The 17,410-nt window shown below is 42.2% G+C and overlaps 2 long non-coding RNA genes across 2 annotated transcripts; both read right to left on the reverse strand.

The window, feature by feature from the left end:
- Positions 1–1,542: 1,542 nt before the first annotated feature.
- Positions 1,543–9,525, reverse strand: LOC127581816 (uncharacterized). Its single transcript, XR_007958020.1, has 3 exons — positions 9,474–9,525; positions 6,956–7,061; positions 1,543–2,541 (listed from the first exon to the last, which is right to left on the reverse strand). It is a non-coding gene; the product is annotated as an uncharacterized LOC127581816 (long non-coding RNA).
- A 2,117-nt stretch (positions 9,526–11,642) lies between these two features.
- On the reverse strand, positions 11,643–17,410 carry LOC127581703 (uncharacterized). Its single transcript, XR_007957996.1, has 6 exons — positions 17,270–17,410; positions 14,740–14,760; positions 14,628–14,654; positions 14,246–14,290; positions 12,884–12,988; positions 11,643–12,154 (listed from the first exon to the last, which is right to left on the reverse strand). It is a non-coding gene; the product is annotated as an uncharacterized LOC127581703 (long non-coding RNA).

A 17,410-nucleotide genomic window follows, 5' to 3' on the forward strand; every position in this document is an offset into this window, starting at 1 on the left:
ATTCCAAGGAGTTCCAAGGTGTAGGTGCAAGTATCATTTTCCAGGTGATAGCATTATCTCATTCCTTTCAGCCCCTTCTCGACATGAGAGAGCTTCAGAGTTCAGTGTTAATGCATGAGAAGGACTCAGAACCGGTCTTGAGATGGGAGTCACAAATCCAGGTAACTCTGACTGTGCACTCGTTCCACTCATAGAGCATCTTATAGGAAAAACAGAAATGCTGGAAGAACTCAGCCAGTCAAGCAGCATCTGTGGATAGAGAAACCAGTTAACTTTCCAGTCCAAGGACTCTTCCTCAGAACTGAAGGAAGAGGTTTTGAAGTAGAGCTAAGGGTTAGAGTTAAGACAGAAGACTGTATGACAGGTCAGATGATAAGGAGCATGGGTACTGATCATTAGCAAGACATCTTAAAAAAAGCTGGGTGAGAAAGGGACATGAAGAGGATAATGGGAGATAATGAGAGGGCGGTTTACCTGAAATTGGAAAATGCAATGTTCATTCCAGAAGATTGCAAAGCGCCTAGATGGAAGATAAACTCTTCTAGTTTCCATTAGGCCTCACTGTGGCTGTGCAGAAGACCACAGACAAGTCAGAATGAAAGTGGGATTGAGATTTAAAGTGGCATGCAACAAGAAACTCAGGATTACTCCTGCAGACTGAGCACAGGTGCCCCACAAAGTGATCACCCAATCTGTGTTTGGTTTCTGTGCTCAGTCCACAGGTACATTCGAGCAACTTCTGTACTGTCGAAGTCACTTTGGTATTATCTTATTTCAGGACCGTCTGGGTCACCTGTCTGAGGTACACTTGAGACAGCAAACCAACAAAGTAGCACTTTGATCTAAGGGAATTGGCCTGGGCTCAGTCCTAATTGAAAACTGTACTATAATCCCAATAGAATGGGGTTTCCATAGACAGATTGGGTTTGGAATGATTCAATTTCAGTAGCTCAGAAGGAGCATTAAGTGCCCTAACTTGCTCTGTACAGGTTGAGAAACTCAGTGCAATTCAGATAATTACTCAGTAGGATTCTCAATGTGTAAGTTTGCGTGCAAGCCCTGATTGAACAAGCCTGAGCTGCAGTCCAAGACTGAAGTGCATTGCACTGCATCTAATACGTTTCCTCCCATGGGCACATTCTGACTGTCACATCTGTTGAAGCTGGTTTGAAATAAGATGCTCTCTGAAGCGTACGTAGGGCAGCTCTTGCCAGAGGCTGTACTTGTATAAAGGAAAAGCTTGTAACGTCAGTCCTTATGTAACTCACATTTTAGTGTCATTGGAAGCTGTCCAGATGGCTACCCACAAGCTCTAGTAGATATTGGGCCTAAGCAACCTGTCAAACCAAACTGCTGAACAAGATTGTGACTATGGAAAGATGAGGTGTGTGTAATTGCAGAATGTACAAGCACTCCTGATCCCACAGTCAATGAGTTTAATGAGTTGCTATTTGTGACATTTATTTTTTAATGTAATTGTTGAAATCCTGGCATCAACAAGTCTGATTTTTTTTGTTCATTTTTATAAGCTTGGATATTATTGGAGTCAAGTGTCAGGGTGAGTCAGGAGACAGCGAAGTGACTGAATTAACTTATTTTTACGCAAGTATTCAAATCACCAGCTAAATTCAACTCTGCAATGATGGTATTTTTATTCAGCTGCGAGAGCACCACAATGAAAAGCACGTTTGAATCTGCCAGTAGAATACGAATGGCCTTTGTCTCACAACTTAGAGCTGCACTTCAATTGACATTAACCCAGAGAAATGAGCAAATATTGTACCAGTGGTAGTAGGGGCACCCCGCTACTCATTAGGCTGGCCCCAGCGATACTGGATTCATTCTCCACAATCTGATCTTTGTGTTCTAAGCCATTCCCAAGCACTGTATTACAAATATGCAAATCCAGGATACCATGTACAGAGGGGAGTCCAAGCTAAAATACTCAGGCCCAACAACCAAGCCCCGAACCCAACAATCTGGTGGGCTACACCAGTGGTATGCCCTTAAATTACAATTGGTAGGACATGCAGGTCAGAAAGGCCTTGTTACAAGTGACACCAAACATTCCTTGAGTTTGCAACTTGCTGTTAATACAACAACTTTAAGTGATTCAATTGCAGTGACACTTTGTACTGGACCTCAACCAACATTTTATCAGTTATCACCTAAGTCCACATGGAAGATCCTCACTGTCCCATTGATACCATTCAGGAACGTTGGGAGCAGCAGCTGCATCCAATCATTCATTTTCTCAACTATTCCCCTTTTTGTTTTTTCTATTTGAATGGAATGCCATGAGGGGACTGTGTTATGTGGATCTCTGGCCATTATTCATTTTGTTGCAGTTTGTTCTTGTCCTCTGATGTCCCTGTCTCTTAGTTTGCCATGGCTTCAGCTGCTTGATGGAGAGTCTCCTTTCTCAGTCATCCTCCTGACGCTATAGGAGGACACACCAATACCCATTACAGCAAGGAGCAGTGCAGAAAGGTTAATGAGTCGGTCAGTACTGTGGACCACGGCCTCACCCGCAAGCTGCATCTGTGCAAATCAAAAAACCACCAGTGAATTCAATTGTCTGTTGTTCCTTATTAATCCCTTACCTCCTTCCTGACTTGGAAGGAGGTACATTACTCACCAATCCCCAAAGATCTTTAGATAATTATGGTTGGAACCTCTCCATCTTTCCTCTGCCCCAAACTTCTCTCAGTTTTTCAGTCTGCTAAACTTTTCACCATTAGCACATTAATTTTTATATAAAGAGTTTCCCATGAAATTTGTCTCCCCATTGTGGCCCCCTCACTCCCACCTCTGGCTCTCCTCTTGTCAGAGAATCATAAAATCTTAGAGTACAGGAGGAGTCCATTTGGCCCACTTTGTTCACGCTGGCCAAAACAGGACTGTTTGGGCTAATCTCACTTTTCAACTCGCGATCCATAGCCTTCTAAATTATGGCTCTTCAAACATTCATCAGTCATCAGATTACCTTTCAAATGTGATGATGAGGATTTTTGCACCACTCTTTGAGGCAGTGAGTTCCAGACCCTTAGCACCGTGGCTGAAAGTAATCTTCCTCAACTCCCTCTGAACTTCCTCCCAATTATCTTAAATCTGTGTCTCTTATTTTGTTGACTTATCCTGTGAGTAAAATGGGTCTTTCTCGTTTACCCTATTTGGACCACTCATAATCTTATAAACTTATTAAATCTCCTCAAAGCCTCTTTTGTCTTAAAGTCAAACCTAGTCTAGTCAGTCTCTCTTCATAACTAAAATGCTCCACCCAGAAACATTGCATTCCCAAGTGCTATCATCTTCCTGCAGTGTCGTGACCAGCACAGTACTCTAGTTATGGTGTGACTGGTGATTTCTGCAGTGCTAGTATGACTTCTCTATTTATATATTCCATGCCTTAGCCAATAAAGGCAAATACCTTATTTGTCATCTTAACCATAGATGTGGCAGGCCTTTCGTCCTCCTTATAATACTGAGGAAAGATCCTTTAGCAAAGTATCCTTGACCAGAAACATTGACTCTGTTTCTTTCCCCACTGCTGCTGCCCGAGTGCTTCCAGCATGTGTTTTTGCTGGAGGTCCTCGGGCATCTGTCTTCACTTTCTCTTCAAGTACAAAATGAATTCCTTTATCCTTTTTGCCTTCTCTGTTAATCTTCCTTTTCACCGATTACCAGTTTTTCAATCCTCTCTCTTTTTCCCTTCCCTCCTATGTTTTCTTCTGTTTTATTTCTTGTTTTGCCTACTTGCCTTTTATTTGAAAGTCTGTTCCTACTTATGAATAGATCTAGCCTTTGTCAAAGTTTTGTATTTATCCTTCAAATCTTGTTTCAAATAAATACCTCCCGTCTTTTCCCAATGCACCTGCACCTTTTTCCAGGTCTATATCCTCTCTCATGCCCACAGAACTCTGTCGGTACTAGTATTTGTTCTACTGATAACACCTTCCATCATGTCTCTGGTTCTAAGACAACTGTAAAGGTGCTATTTAATTAAGCTAATTGTCATGATTTTTGTAATTAGGGCACTGTGGAGTAGGTAACCACCACTGGAACCCTCCTGGACCCACTTGGCTCAGGGAGCAATTTGCTCACATAGTTTTGTCCCAGGCTCGGAGACATGGAGTGTGTGAATTGGCTGAACACTGGTTCCTAAAATAATGGGAACATTAGGAAGAGGCCTTGTCTCTTGTGCTCACGTATTGGGACCCAGCATTGTTACCGATTTGATTGCTGTCTGGTTACTGAGCATCAATCACGACTGGATGTGATGACAGAACTCTGGCTTGATTTGATTCTGGGGCCATTTATCTCTGTACCTAGTAGTGTACTATTGCACCCAGCTACAGGAAGATAAATACACCTAGTGCTGCTCCTGACTAAGCCTGCATCCCATACAACCTGGATTGCATTCCAGCATTCTCCTTCATTACAACAGTACCGTCACTTCAGTCATATTTCATTTAGCAATAACACTAAGTGTTCTTTCATTAAGTGCTTTAGGGCATCTGACCCCATGAAGGGTATTCTCATGGGCTGACAGTGAATGGGGATTGTGGAAAAGGCCAGTTTATTGCCAAGAGATTAGATTCTGGATTGTAGAGTTTTCTTATATTTTCCCAGGAATCCCAGTAGGAATGATATCAAACATTGAGCATAGCACCAAAAGAGTAAAACAAAACATGTGAAGCAGCAGCACTGATGCAGTTTTTGCCATTGGGATGTTGGTTTTAATATTTAATTCTGTTTCTTACATAACAGCTGTTGGTTCTAATCTGTTCAGAGGAGGAATCAGTGAAACGAAAGGACAAAAATAACCAGTGATCACTCCGGGGTGGGTCAAAGAATCTCAAAAATGAATTTCTCTTCACTGTTTCTGTCGGTGTTCCCTGCACGTTGTCTCCAATCCCCTCACCCATACCCTGCCAACGTGCTATTTCACCTTCGTCTTCCAGATCTGATTTACTAGCATTTCAAGATGGTTCTTATTTCCTCTCCCTTCCCCCTCCTCCACTGGGACCAGGGCTGGGGGTCGTACCATGGGAGGCAGGAACCCAGCAGTGTCATTTCAGGGGCCATTCTTCATGTGGGAACGGCAAGTGCTGGTCCCTTTATCCAAATGTGTTCCTATGAATTGTTTTGTAACCTGAAAAGCAAATGATGTGTCAAGGTGCTCCAGTTCCTTAAAAAGATAAGGAAAGTTTATTATCTGGGAATAAGTGGAGCACTTCTCAGAAAATTTGTTGTAAGCACAGTGGCCCAAATGGCGTCTTTTCAGACTCAATTCCTGGTCTGGGATGAATCAGCAGATCGCAACAGATGTTGAAGTTAGCCTCAGTACCCAAAAGGAGGGACTGCATGCAGTCACTCTCTGCTGGACAAGATCAAGATGCATTGTGCTATTTCAGTGAGTGGATTGGCTTGCTCGCTGTTGATGTTCCTGCATGAAGGTTGAGCATTTGTATGGTGCTGTCATAAAACTACAACCCAGCTTCATCAGGAATGCAAATTAGTCTCAGGAAATTCCACCCAAGTTAAGGATTGAAAGGGAAAGAAAATGAAATTCTTGTCCCCAGGAGATGTCATCAGTTAGTGTTTCTGTGAATAATGACCATTATATCACTGTCTCCAATGGCAAATCAGTCTGCAACACTGATGGATGATTCAGCCCCACTGGTCTAAGCTGGTGTTTAGACCTCCTCCCACCCTACTTTTATTATCAGTTTACTCTTACATTCTTTTCTCCCTCAAGCATTTGTCTCAACTTATTTTATGCCAATCTCCTCAACATCTCCTGTGGTAGCAAGTTCCACATTGAGTAAAGAAAGTTCTTCTGGATTCCTTATTGGACTCTTTAATGACTGCCATAAATTTGAAGCCCATCGGTTTGGCTGCCCCAATAAATGGAAATATCTTTTCTATATCTCACCCTCCAAAAAAAATTCATAAAATTAATTACCTCTTAGGTCAGCTTTTAGCTTTTTCTTCTCTAAAGGGAGCCCCAGCCACTTAAATGTTTCAGATTTCTCTGTTCATTATAACTTCTCAATTCTAGTATCATCCTTGTCAATCTTTTTGCATTTTCTCCAGTTTCTCCAAATACTTTTAAAACGTAGACACCAAAACAATGCAATGAGATTTAACCAGCATTCTACACATCTTTAACATAACTTTGCTGCTTAGTTCAATCCTTTTCTAGAAATGTACCAAGTGCTTTATGTGATTAATTATTTATTAAACTGAATTGCTAAGCAGAGTGATTTGCAGATTTGTAGCCATAGATTCCTTCATTCCTTTATTTACTTATTTTCAAAGAAACATATTTACATGCCTCCTTCATTCTTCCTACCAAATGCACCTCACTCTTTGAAATTCTATGCCAATCCCATGCTCAAGGTACAAATTTATTAATTCCAACCTTTTACACGTACTGTCTTCTTTACTATTAACTACATCCCAACTTTGGTATCATCTGTAAATTTTGAAATTATATTTCTAATATCAGAATCTAAATCATCTATGTAAATTAGGAACATCAATGACCCCATCAGCAATCCTTATGGAAAGGCAGCAGAATAAATAGCAAGCTGGCTATGAAACTGTTAACAGAGTTAGATGGTAGTATAGTTGTCCAGTGTTTTACCAGTTTAGACAGCTAACTTAATACCTTACACTATTTCATAGCCAGTTTGATATTTATTTTGCTATTTGTCTCAACTTCATATGTTCTTAACTTAATCACGAGTCTACAGTGCAGTAGCACATTCAATGACCTTTGAAATGCATATATCCTCATAGACTCTCTCTGCTACTGCACTGCATGTTACAGTATGAATATTACTGAAGTTTACTCCATTAAAATGTCTTTGCAGCTGCTCTAAATTTTACTGAATGCTGTCTTGCTCCCTCCACTGCACATTCCCAACTGCACTTAAGTTCTACTCACCTGTAATAGTCGGAAGTAACTAGGAGTTAATCTATTCAGCCGAATGATCATGTCCAGCATGGAGAAAGAATCAGATGAGGGCAGCATGTAATTCCAAATGTTCCCCCTGAGAAGAAGACTTCACATTATTGGCAGAACAGTCCAACCCTGGTTAAATCACCAGCCCTGCCTGATGAAGTGGATTTAGCACAACCTCTGGTCTGCTGGATGTCTGGCTGTACACAGCCTTTTATACTGAGCTTTTTGCACTTAGTGATGTCACTGAGCTATTGTACCATCTGTCAAAAAGCATCAGTGTTGTGCATTCAGGATCACGGCAGTCGCTTCACTGAGGAACAGACATAAACACATCAGTTCTCTCTATGATCACTGTACTGACAGGACCTAAGGGTCCTGGCACAGGCTTAATCAGACAACATGACTCCATTATGTCCACTATCTTCCACAAATGGAGATTTTGAGGTGGCCTATTGTTTAGCTTTCTTCTCACTGGATATACCCACACTCACCTCCACCTCTCCTTCCTCTCACCTACCACTCCATGGTCTTGAGTTAGAAGCATTCATTCCCATCTCTCAATTATCAACACTCGTCTCTCCACCCTCACTCCCCTCAGTACCAACACCGTGTAACCAGAGCAACAAGCGGATCATATCAGAAAGCCATGATTAAGATGAAGATGATCCCTTGAGAGCTGTGTGTCTTCAGAGAGCCATGGAAGTCACTCTGTGGGCAATAAATTCTTCCTCACATCTGAACTAACTGCGAGGCTAGGACAGAAAATATTCTCTGGGAAGCTTTGCCAAAGCAACCCTGACCCAGTCTCTGGCACCACTGACCACAGGAAGCTCCAGTTATCGGCTCCTTTGGTAACCTTCCTTCATCTCTGACAGTGGCATCAACAAAAATCATACAGTAATTTTCCTATGGGTCCCCCTCCCATTAGCAGCCCACACTTAAGACCGTGGATTGCTCCCACTCAAGCTTCATCTATTTTCCTGAGAGTCATACCTTTGGATGCGATCCCTGGACGTGGTGCGAGTCAGTGAGTGATGCCGGACATTCATCAATGAAACAAGCTTGTGCTTCATGTGATGCCGCCTGGCACTCTGTTTAATTCAGCCTGAGCTGCTGAGGCCCAGTAATGGCTGCTAACTCAGCACAAACTGGATGGAATTTTCACCTCTCAACTTTGTGTGATATAATGCATTGTCACCGATAGACTCCTTCCCTGTCCCCCTCATCGGATCCCTTCCTAGCTGCAACACAGCACTTGGGAAGCTGCAGGTGTGAAGCAGCCCCACATTCAAGAGGACAGCAAGAGACCCCACAGTCAATGGATCCTATCAAGCTAAATGCCAGAGAACTCACAAAATAACAAGAAGCTTTTTGGGCTGCTCATCCAGTGATCTAACACTGGGCTTATCACAAAAAAATTTTCCAAATTGCAAATCAGGCAGAAAGCAAGGTGCTGGCCTCAGTCCCATCATATCACCCGAGGGGAAGGTGAGGCACTTCGGAATTAGAATTTCACAAAACCAGAGAAGGTCATTTTGCTAATGGTTTTGTGATGGTTGCTTCTACCAAAACAAGATAGTCCATTTCAAACAAATCATTGTACGTGATGTGCAACCAGATGTTTTATCATGTAAGGAACAAAGAGAGAAATCAGACATAGTTTCTATATTATCCAATTGAGAAAAATGTCATACACAGACTATTAGCATTTAAACTTTCTTTCAGTAACTACCTTTACATGCCATGGTCCAATTTCCAGTTTAATATTGCAGCCTTATGTTGGAACCTGCCACAAATTCCTGTTCCTCTGACTCTAACAACTGTAGGACTGGACTAAGAGAGGCTGGGGTTGACTTTCTTGGACCAAAGAGAGTGATGGACAAGTAGGGGTGCACAAATCAGTGAAGTAGGGATAAACTGTTCCCAATAGCAAATGTTCGAGGTTCCAGGAATAGAAGTGATGAGAAAAAATACAGAAAGTAATTGAAGAAGAACATTTTTACACAGATTAGTAGTGGCAATGCTCTGATACTCACTGGCTGCAAGGAATGTGGAAGCAGACAGCCAGGGCTTTGGAAAGTTAGTTGGGCAAGCACTTGTTTTTTGACGGTTTGATGAAAGAGCAGAGAAACCGGATTAACAGGAATGCCCCACATGGATTCGATGGTTCGAATGGATCCCCCCAAGGTAACGGTAATATTCTGTATAACGTGTTTTTTATAATGTGGGTCAGGATAGAAATTATAGTGGGCATATTGCATTGCGTAAGTTACGTAAGCGAGACAGGATGTTCGTTTCAGGCTGAAAGTCCGTTCTTGAGTTTTAGTTTTATATTGTTCAGAAATACCCTCAATTCCTGTTAGTTTCTTCGTGCTGTCTCGGTTCCCCACCGGGATTTGCGTTGTTGAGCGGAAGGTGGTCCGCGGAGCCGCTCGTACATACCCAGTTTACGCAAGTAAAAGTATACAAAACGCCGGCAAAAACAGATGCGAGAACTTACCGTGCGAGGTGGTAAATGACCACAAGAACGGCCGGGACTCGAACCGGACTACATTACTGCGAACGGAGAATGGCAAACTAAAACAGTCCCGCCCCACTCCCAAACCAGACCCACGGGAAACGCCTCCAATCCCTGCCCACTGGGAGCGGCTGCAAATCTGCCCCTGGAACCGGTCCCAACCCAGTACCTGGGGAGGCTGCTGGCAGTGATAACGCGCGCAAAATACTGGAGGCAGTGGGAGCCACAATCGCTGCTCGGGGGGATTGTAATGGGCCCATTGGCTCCCCATTCCCGTGCAGAGACCATTCGCGGCTCAGTCTGCCACGACCGAGGGGCTACCCGTCGTCGGGAATAAAGTGTCAGGATCGGGGATTAGCCCACCTCTCTACCTTCTGTGGTCATCATTTGGGCGGCACAATAGTGCAGCTCGTAGCGCCGGTGCCTTGCAGCACGGGTTCGATTCTCCCCCCGGCTGCTGTCTCCACGTGGGTTTCCTTCCACATCGCAAAGACGTGCGGGTTTCTGACTTAATTGGCAACTGTAAATTGCCCCCTAATGTGTAGGTGGATGGTGGAATATGGGGAGAATAAAAAAAATGGGATTAATATTAGTGTAGATGGGTGGTGGTCGGCGCGGACTCGGTGGGCCTCTGTGTGGGATCAGTAACTCCATAACCACGTTTTACCCCAGTCACGGTAACCCAGGCCTGTTGATTCCTTATAGTCGCCAACTGTAATCCACGTTCTGCCATCTCGGCTGTTTCTCATTTCAGCGTTCGGCTCCTCATGTATAATTAATACTGCGTTTATTTAAGTACAAACAAGTGTTCTTTCATATTGGTCGCTACCCAGATTGCTGCAATAATGCCAACGCTTGGAACTGTAAATTCAGCTGTGGAATAGCTAGAAAAAATCACCAAATCAATCCCCACCGCCTGCGCCTGACTCGACATGACTTGGATTCACAAATGAGGCACCAGGCCCCATTCCAATCTCAAAAAGCCGATCGAATGAACAATTACAATTTCCTGATTAAGGCTACAAATTTTGTTTTGTGTTAAACGCTGGCAATATTTAGCTGCTTCCCAATTAACGTGATGCCATTCGCATCAAAATATCTTGCACTCGACTCAAATTCCAATATCCTAACAGTAACATTAGTAAAGCAGGCTCTAAGGGAGTGATGGACGGGACAGTAAACCAAATCTAGGAAACGCTGAACCAAACATATCATAATCAGGACAAGGGGCAAGTAACCAAGCAAAACAGTAAATAATTTTCTATTCTGATCAAGAGTTAAGGGACATGACCCCCTCGTTCCTCACACATACCACTTGACCAGTCGTGTAATGCCAGTGGCTGACAGTTGGTTCTTGTGCTGCTTTGAACAATTCCAATTGTGAGAAGGAGAAAAAAAAAGTTCTACTGCCCTCTGGCGTCTTACTCGAGCAGACTCTCTTCGACCGAGCTGCAATTCTCCAAATCCATGCAAATAATGAAAATTAGGACAAGAACTAGATGTGCATTTAACAGGTTACAGAGATCAACACTCCCTTGCCCTGCATGCCACAGTTTTGTGGCTCACCTTCAGGGTGCCGTGGAGCGTTTGGCAGCACTGCTTCTACTCGAAAGTTGTGGGTTGAAGTCCCACTCCAGCAACTAGAACACACAAAATAATGCTGCAACTTTATGAAGATGCCATCTATTGGAAACAACATTAAACTAAGGCACTAACTGCTCCTTCAGATGGATGTTAAAAGTACCCAAGGCCTAACTCTGAAGAATATGGGAATTGGTCTTCATTTCTCCCTCACTAAAAGAAAATAAGAACTTATGGGCACCGACTTGCAGGAGCATGCTAAAAAATGGTCACTACATTTCTGACAGAAATATTTTGGGTTGACCGGGCATGCGGATGTTATAGAAACGCAAGTGTTTGTCAGGTAAGTGCAAGAGCTACAATCATACCCACATTTAGCTCCAGCTGCAGCAAAGTAGAAGTTAAAATGTTCTAAAATACAAAAACATCTCTGAACTGTGGATTGCGCAGATGGGTAAGATTAGATTACATTCATCATCTGACTGAAATTCTGAATAGACCAAGGAACCAAAATAGCCATCATAAATGGAAGCCCTGCCCTTTGGATATAATAGACACATGACAAGCAAAACAATATCCAACTTTATTTAAGTAGCAAATTTAAAAGTCCATGGAATACTCAGCAAAATAGGACTGACTTTAAAAATTCCATTTGAACCAGAAGAGATTCTAATGAATATTTCCACTTTCAAACAGTAACTTTAAAAAAAGTTGTATTTTTAAATTGCCAAATCTGAAAAGAATGATTTCACATTGGGATCAGGAATTGCCGTCAACAGAAACAGACGTTACAAACATAGCTTCATCTGACGGAACAGGTAGAAAATGATCAAAATTAAAGGGTATGGGAGGGACCAAAAGGGAGTTTAATTTCAAGCAATTCAACATGCAATTCGTATACAAAGTCTCCAAAATAAAACAATGCAAGCACCCACAACATTTGCCCACTCAAAGTAAAAAAAAATGTTGCCTTTATAAAAACTGATAAAAATATTCCTTTCAACTGCACAAGTTGCAGGAGATTGATAAGCCTTCTAGACGCTGTTGAGACTGTTGCCTATCGGCCACTTTGCTTCTCAAGCCTGCAACGAGAAAAAAAAACATAGGTTAGTTCCAATTGCCTTTAATTAGAAAGCACAGGGTTCCTTGATGATCTAAAAAGCAAGGACACAAGATGAGATCAATTGAGGATGAATATTTATCTCAGGACCAACCCAATAGCCACAGCTCCCTCAGAGCATTCTGCCTCATAACGACAAGACTACTGACTACTCTGGCAGGTCACTCTTATACTCTTAGACAGCATCATTAGCATCTGGCTTAATCCTCAATTCCAACACATGTTCCCCAACAAGGGCCACCCAAAAATAACCAGGAGCTAATTTCCAATTCCATATCCAGAGTTTAGAATCCCCAGTGTTATTTTCCTGCTCCTAACCTAGCAGACATGTTGAAATCCAGACATCACATGTATTAATTTGATGAAACTTCAGAGAATGTAACAAGATCAAATTTTTAGGTGACCAGGGACTACCACTGTTGTCCAGATGGCTTATAATCACAAAACTCAAATTATCACAGGCCATGATTGCACAGTTCAAGCTTTCCTAACCTCTCAGATCAAAATTAACCCTGATGCACCACTACACCCATGAGGAAACTGGTTGTTCACTGGTCAATATAGCTGAAAGTGCATAAGAGGACCAAAGACAGGAATTCCAACTAATTATAAATGTAGATTCAGGCAAGATCTTGGCTCAAGGGCACAGATCCAATGACCAAGGCAGTACCAGGGGGCTGCATGATGTTACCTCCTTATTTTCTCCATTTTGGGCAGGAGCAGTGCTGGGTTCCTGGTTCGAATCACTTGCTTTGCCTTTGGTGGCCTTTGGTTTCTTAGCTTTCACAGCAGCTTTCTGCAAAACAAAAACATTACTGTCAGAAAACCAAAAAAAAAGCATGTAGATTAAGAGTTTGAAAACAAGTTGGGTAACTGATATAAACATACAGACCTGCCTTGATCTAACTAAATAGTGCTACTGACTTATGGAGTTGAACAATCTCTTCCTGTTCCTAAACCCCATTAGGGAACAGCACAAATGACGTCTGTAGGCTCCACATTCACTCTGGCTAAGTACTGAAGACTAGTGCACCAGTGATAATCACTCCCAAACTATTTCACTGCAGCAATGACTCATACAGCCAAATCCAAGTTGGCTAATTAGTGCTCAACTGATGAATGGGGGCTTGATACCCAATCACTCATACTCAATTTGGGCTCCATTTTAACTAGTATCAGATTTTATGGAAGTTTTGATCCAGACATAAATGTTAAAGAAAAATGATGCTAACTTTCCAATATAAATAAACACCAAGGACAACCAAACAGCAACCAACTGACGTTCAGAGGGTGTCAGAGACTGTTGTGAGTTTAGTGTGAGAGGGGAGAAATTTAAAGGAGATCTGAGGAGTAAGATTCCCCCCCCCCACACAGAGGGTGGTGAGTATCTGGAATGAGATGCCAGAGAGGCGGTGGAGGCAGATACAATGACAACTTTTAAAAGGCATTTGGACAGGTACTTGGATAGTAAAGGCACAGAAGGATATGGCCTCAATGCAGGCAGATGGTATCAGTGTAGTTGGGCATGTTGGTCTGCATGCATGAGGTGGGCCAAAAGGGCCTGTTTCTGTGATTCTACAATTCTGACAAATGTAACTCACCTTCTAACCCTTAAAGGCTCACCAAGATCTGAAAAGCTGCTCAAGTATAATATAAACCACAGAACGTACCCAATGGACACTCTTCAGTGGACAGAGTAACTTACTACTATACTTAACAGCATGACATCATTTAGACTCATGACCACTTCAAAGCAGCAAAAGCAGCATTACGAGCAAATGAATGAATCTTTGCTAACCCAACACCAAGGATCGATTCTGGCCTCACTCAATCTTCTGTGGGATTCATTCAATTAGAAATCAGAAACAGGAACCATAACTGATTGTCCCCTCTCTCCTGAACTATAGCACTGAAGAGTATAAGGTTGAATTAGGAACAACTTTGATCTGCACTCATCAGTAATGGGATAGTTGCCTGACTAAACTTAACAGATCAGAGTTGGTTGAAGTTGAGCATTTATTGATAGTGTTTTATGATGTAGTGAAGAACTTACCTTCAGTGGTGCCTTCTTGGCTGGAGCTGCTGACACGACAGTTCGCTGTTGTGAATCAGTGGAAAAAGAGAGTGAGAAACATCTCCTAATCAATAATGAACTACAAGTTAGCACAAGAACTAGGAGACCAGTCATTACTTCCATAATTTAAACAAAGTAAGATGCTAATTATTCATACGTGCTAGAACTCCAGAGTCTTATTAAATTAAAAAAAATCTTTGTTTTGAATGTCCTAGGAGGGAATCTTAGCTCCCAGTGAACTTGAACATATTGACATGCAGCCAGTCCTCCAAGGAAGCTTCAGTTCACTCTTTGCAAGTGTCATGATGGACATGAAAACTCAAAAGTCAGCTGATCTGATACCAGTATTGCAAATACCTACCCGTATTCGTGCTGACCTCCTCAGTTCCTGCAAAACAAAACAAGAGTTTAAAGATGGGAAATCAGTTTTTAACGTAGATAACTGTGAAATCTATAATAAAAATGATACTTACTTCAGTTTTTTGAGTTCCAGCCTAGAACAGTAAAGAGAAGTATTAGTATTTTATTGCAAATGTTAAGCACACATTTTTACAGCAGTAACAGCTAAATGGCTGATTATAAATAGAGAATTATTACTTTATTGGGAAAATGTAATAGGAGATAAACACTAACTGGAGGAAAACTGAGCAGGGCCATAACAGATAATATGAATTATATAAAAACAGACCGGGATAAACATGAGTGAAGAGGTTCTGCCAGATAGGTTTTTCTTAAGTACTATTCAGAGGTAGAGATTGATTGATATTGTTAAAAAAAGTAACATTTAGTGAACAATCAGAAAAAAAAACAAAAATTGAAAGTAACTGTCCAAGATAAACTAACAGCACCTCTTCTAGGCCCTAAATTTTAAACAATTTGTAAATGCAATACAAAACCCATCCACCCCAGTCTTTTAAATTGCTGACTTTTGATCATGTTAGATTAATTAACAAGTCCAAAGAATGAGTCTGCAGAAGGTTATTACAAATATTGGTTGAAAGGGCTGCTACAAAATGGTTACTCACTTCCTGTAATTTCACAAGTTGCAAATAATGAGCTGAGTTTCACTTTCTGAAAGCAGCAAGCAGTTTATTTGGGGTGATAGCAGTTTCCATTCAATGCAAATCAAAATTCAAAACACCCCATTTGTGGAATCTATCACCCAATTACAATTATACACAGTTCCAATTTTGCATTTCTGTAAAAACAAAATTCGCGTTAAGCCTTAAGTAGATTTTATCATGCAGCGGACATAGCAAAAGTTTGTCTCCTTCATGTATTAGATGACATGGGAGAAATTCTCACAACTGCTCAGGATTCAAAATATAGACACTGTTTAAATCAACAGCTTGATCTGGAATAATGGTATACGTTATTGTACCTTAATGTTTTTAAGCAACAATACTTTTGAAAAATCTTACTCCAAAAGAAGAACTTGTTTAACTTGTTATAATACACCAAGACAAGACTGAAAAGTCTGAAAATCCAACTTTCACCTGTGGACAGATTAGGTGCCACAATGAGATTCTAGATGTCATGTTAATTTAATATCAATTATCACTGTTAGCCCTTTCCACGCTAACAGCTAAGAATAAACATACTACTTTATCTGCATTAATTGCCAACTCAGGAACCTTCAGAGTCCCCTAGATTTATGCCTGTTTCTGAGTAATCTTTGGGAGATAAAGGCTTGAAAAATAGTTACACCACGTTCTGGAAATGAAAATGGAATGACCCATCACACTAATGAAACCAAGAGCCCCACGCCTTTCAGAGATACAGGAAACATCGACAACAGTACCAACCCCATTCATCATATTGAACAACACTGTTGTTACGCACAGCAACAGCAGCAAATTGTGAACCACACAGAGAGGAGCAAACAAGTTAAGCAAATTTGAAAGTATATTGTTTCAGTTTGAGATTAATAAGTGGGTGGAGCACAATCAAAATAATAAAAAGAAAATGGTTGAAATGGTAATCAAGGATCAAAAACTAAATCACTTCTAAATAGCTGTTTAATTATTCCCAACACTGTAAAAATTGACTTGTATTTGAGCATAATGTAGGTTATAATTGTCTTAATCAAAATTACAGTGACAGATCCATTTTTAATCAATTTATTCATCCATTGGACATTTAATCCTACAGAAGAGAGTCAGGTTAAAGACTCAAACACAACCATTGACAGTTTACATTTTGGGAACCAAAAACATATCATTGATGCTCGAGCATAAGTTTCCAACAAGCGAAAAACCAAATTAATGCACCCCCATTGAAAATTTAAAAGATAAAGCTTTAGGATTTAAAGAAAAAAATCGGATAATTCTTCCCAACCTGTAAAATAGTAGAGGGGAAAGGAAACATGAAGATCAAGAGGCAGGCGGGAAGAACCAGCGAATACTTCCTCCCACCTCCCCCTATTCAGTGCCACCTAGAGATCTCAGAACTTCCTACAGCCCCTTCTAGTCCCGGAATGCTACACACATATCGATCTCCATTTCAAATTCTAGCCTCTTGATCATTGCCAAACGTTGAACAGCACTTTTGGTCGCAAAACCCAAATGTCTGGAAATGCATCCAGTTTTCTACATTCATGGCATCCTTTAAGGTGCCGCTTTAATTGCACCTCGATGGACAAGCTTCTGGCCCTCTTCCCCGGGATGGAGGGATGTTGCCAACGCCGCTGCTGTCGCAGTTACCCGGGGCCCCGGGAGCAGAGCCGCCGGGGGGGGCGGGGTCCCGGTCCACAGCCATGACGGGGAATTAAGGTCAGAGGCGGTGCACGCAGCTGGAGAAAGAAAAGCCTCTGCAGGCTGCAGGGGCGACGTCGCCGCCGGGAGAGGTGGGCGAGGGCGGCAGCGCCGACACCACCACATCCCCCCCCCCGGCCCACCTCGGCCGCACCGAACCAACCTGCGGGACAGGATGCCCCGCCATCCCGCGCAAACACCGGCCCCGGCGCATCGGTCGGCGAGCGCTGACCGCGCCAGCCACACTCACCGCCCTGCGGGGCATTTTTGCCGCTGGTTGGACGGGTGTGCGCGCTGCCGAAAGCTCTGGGAACCGGTCACTTGCCACCCGTCGCCGAGCACCGCTACCTCACCGACTGGCCACAGGGCGGGAACCGGTTCCAACCAGATG

This window comes from Pristis pectinata, chromosome 22 (genome assembly GCF_009764475.1).
Source record: "Pristis pectinata isolate sPriPec2 chromosome 22, sPriPec2.1.pri, whole genome shotgun sequence".
Classification (NCBI taxonomy): Eukaryota; Metazoa; Chordata; class Chondrichthyes; order Rhinopristiformes; family Pristidae; genus Pristis; species Pristis pectinata.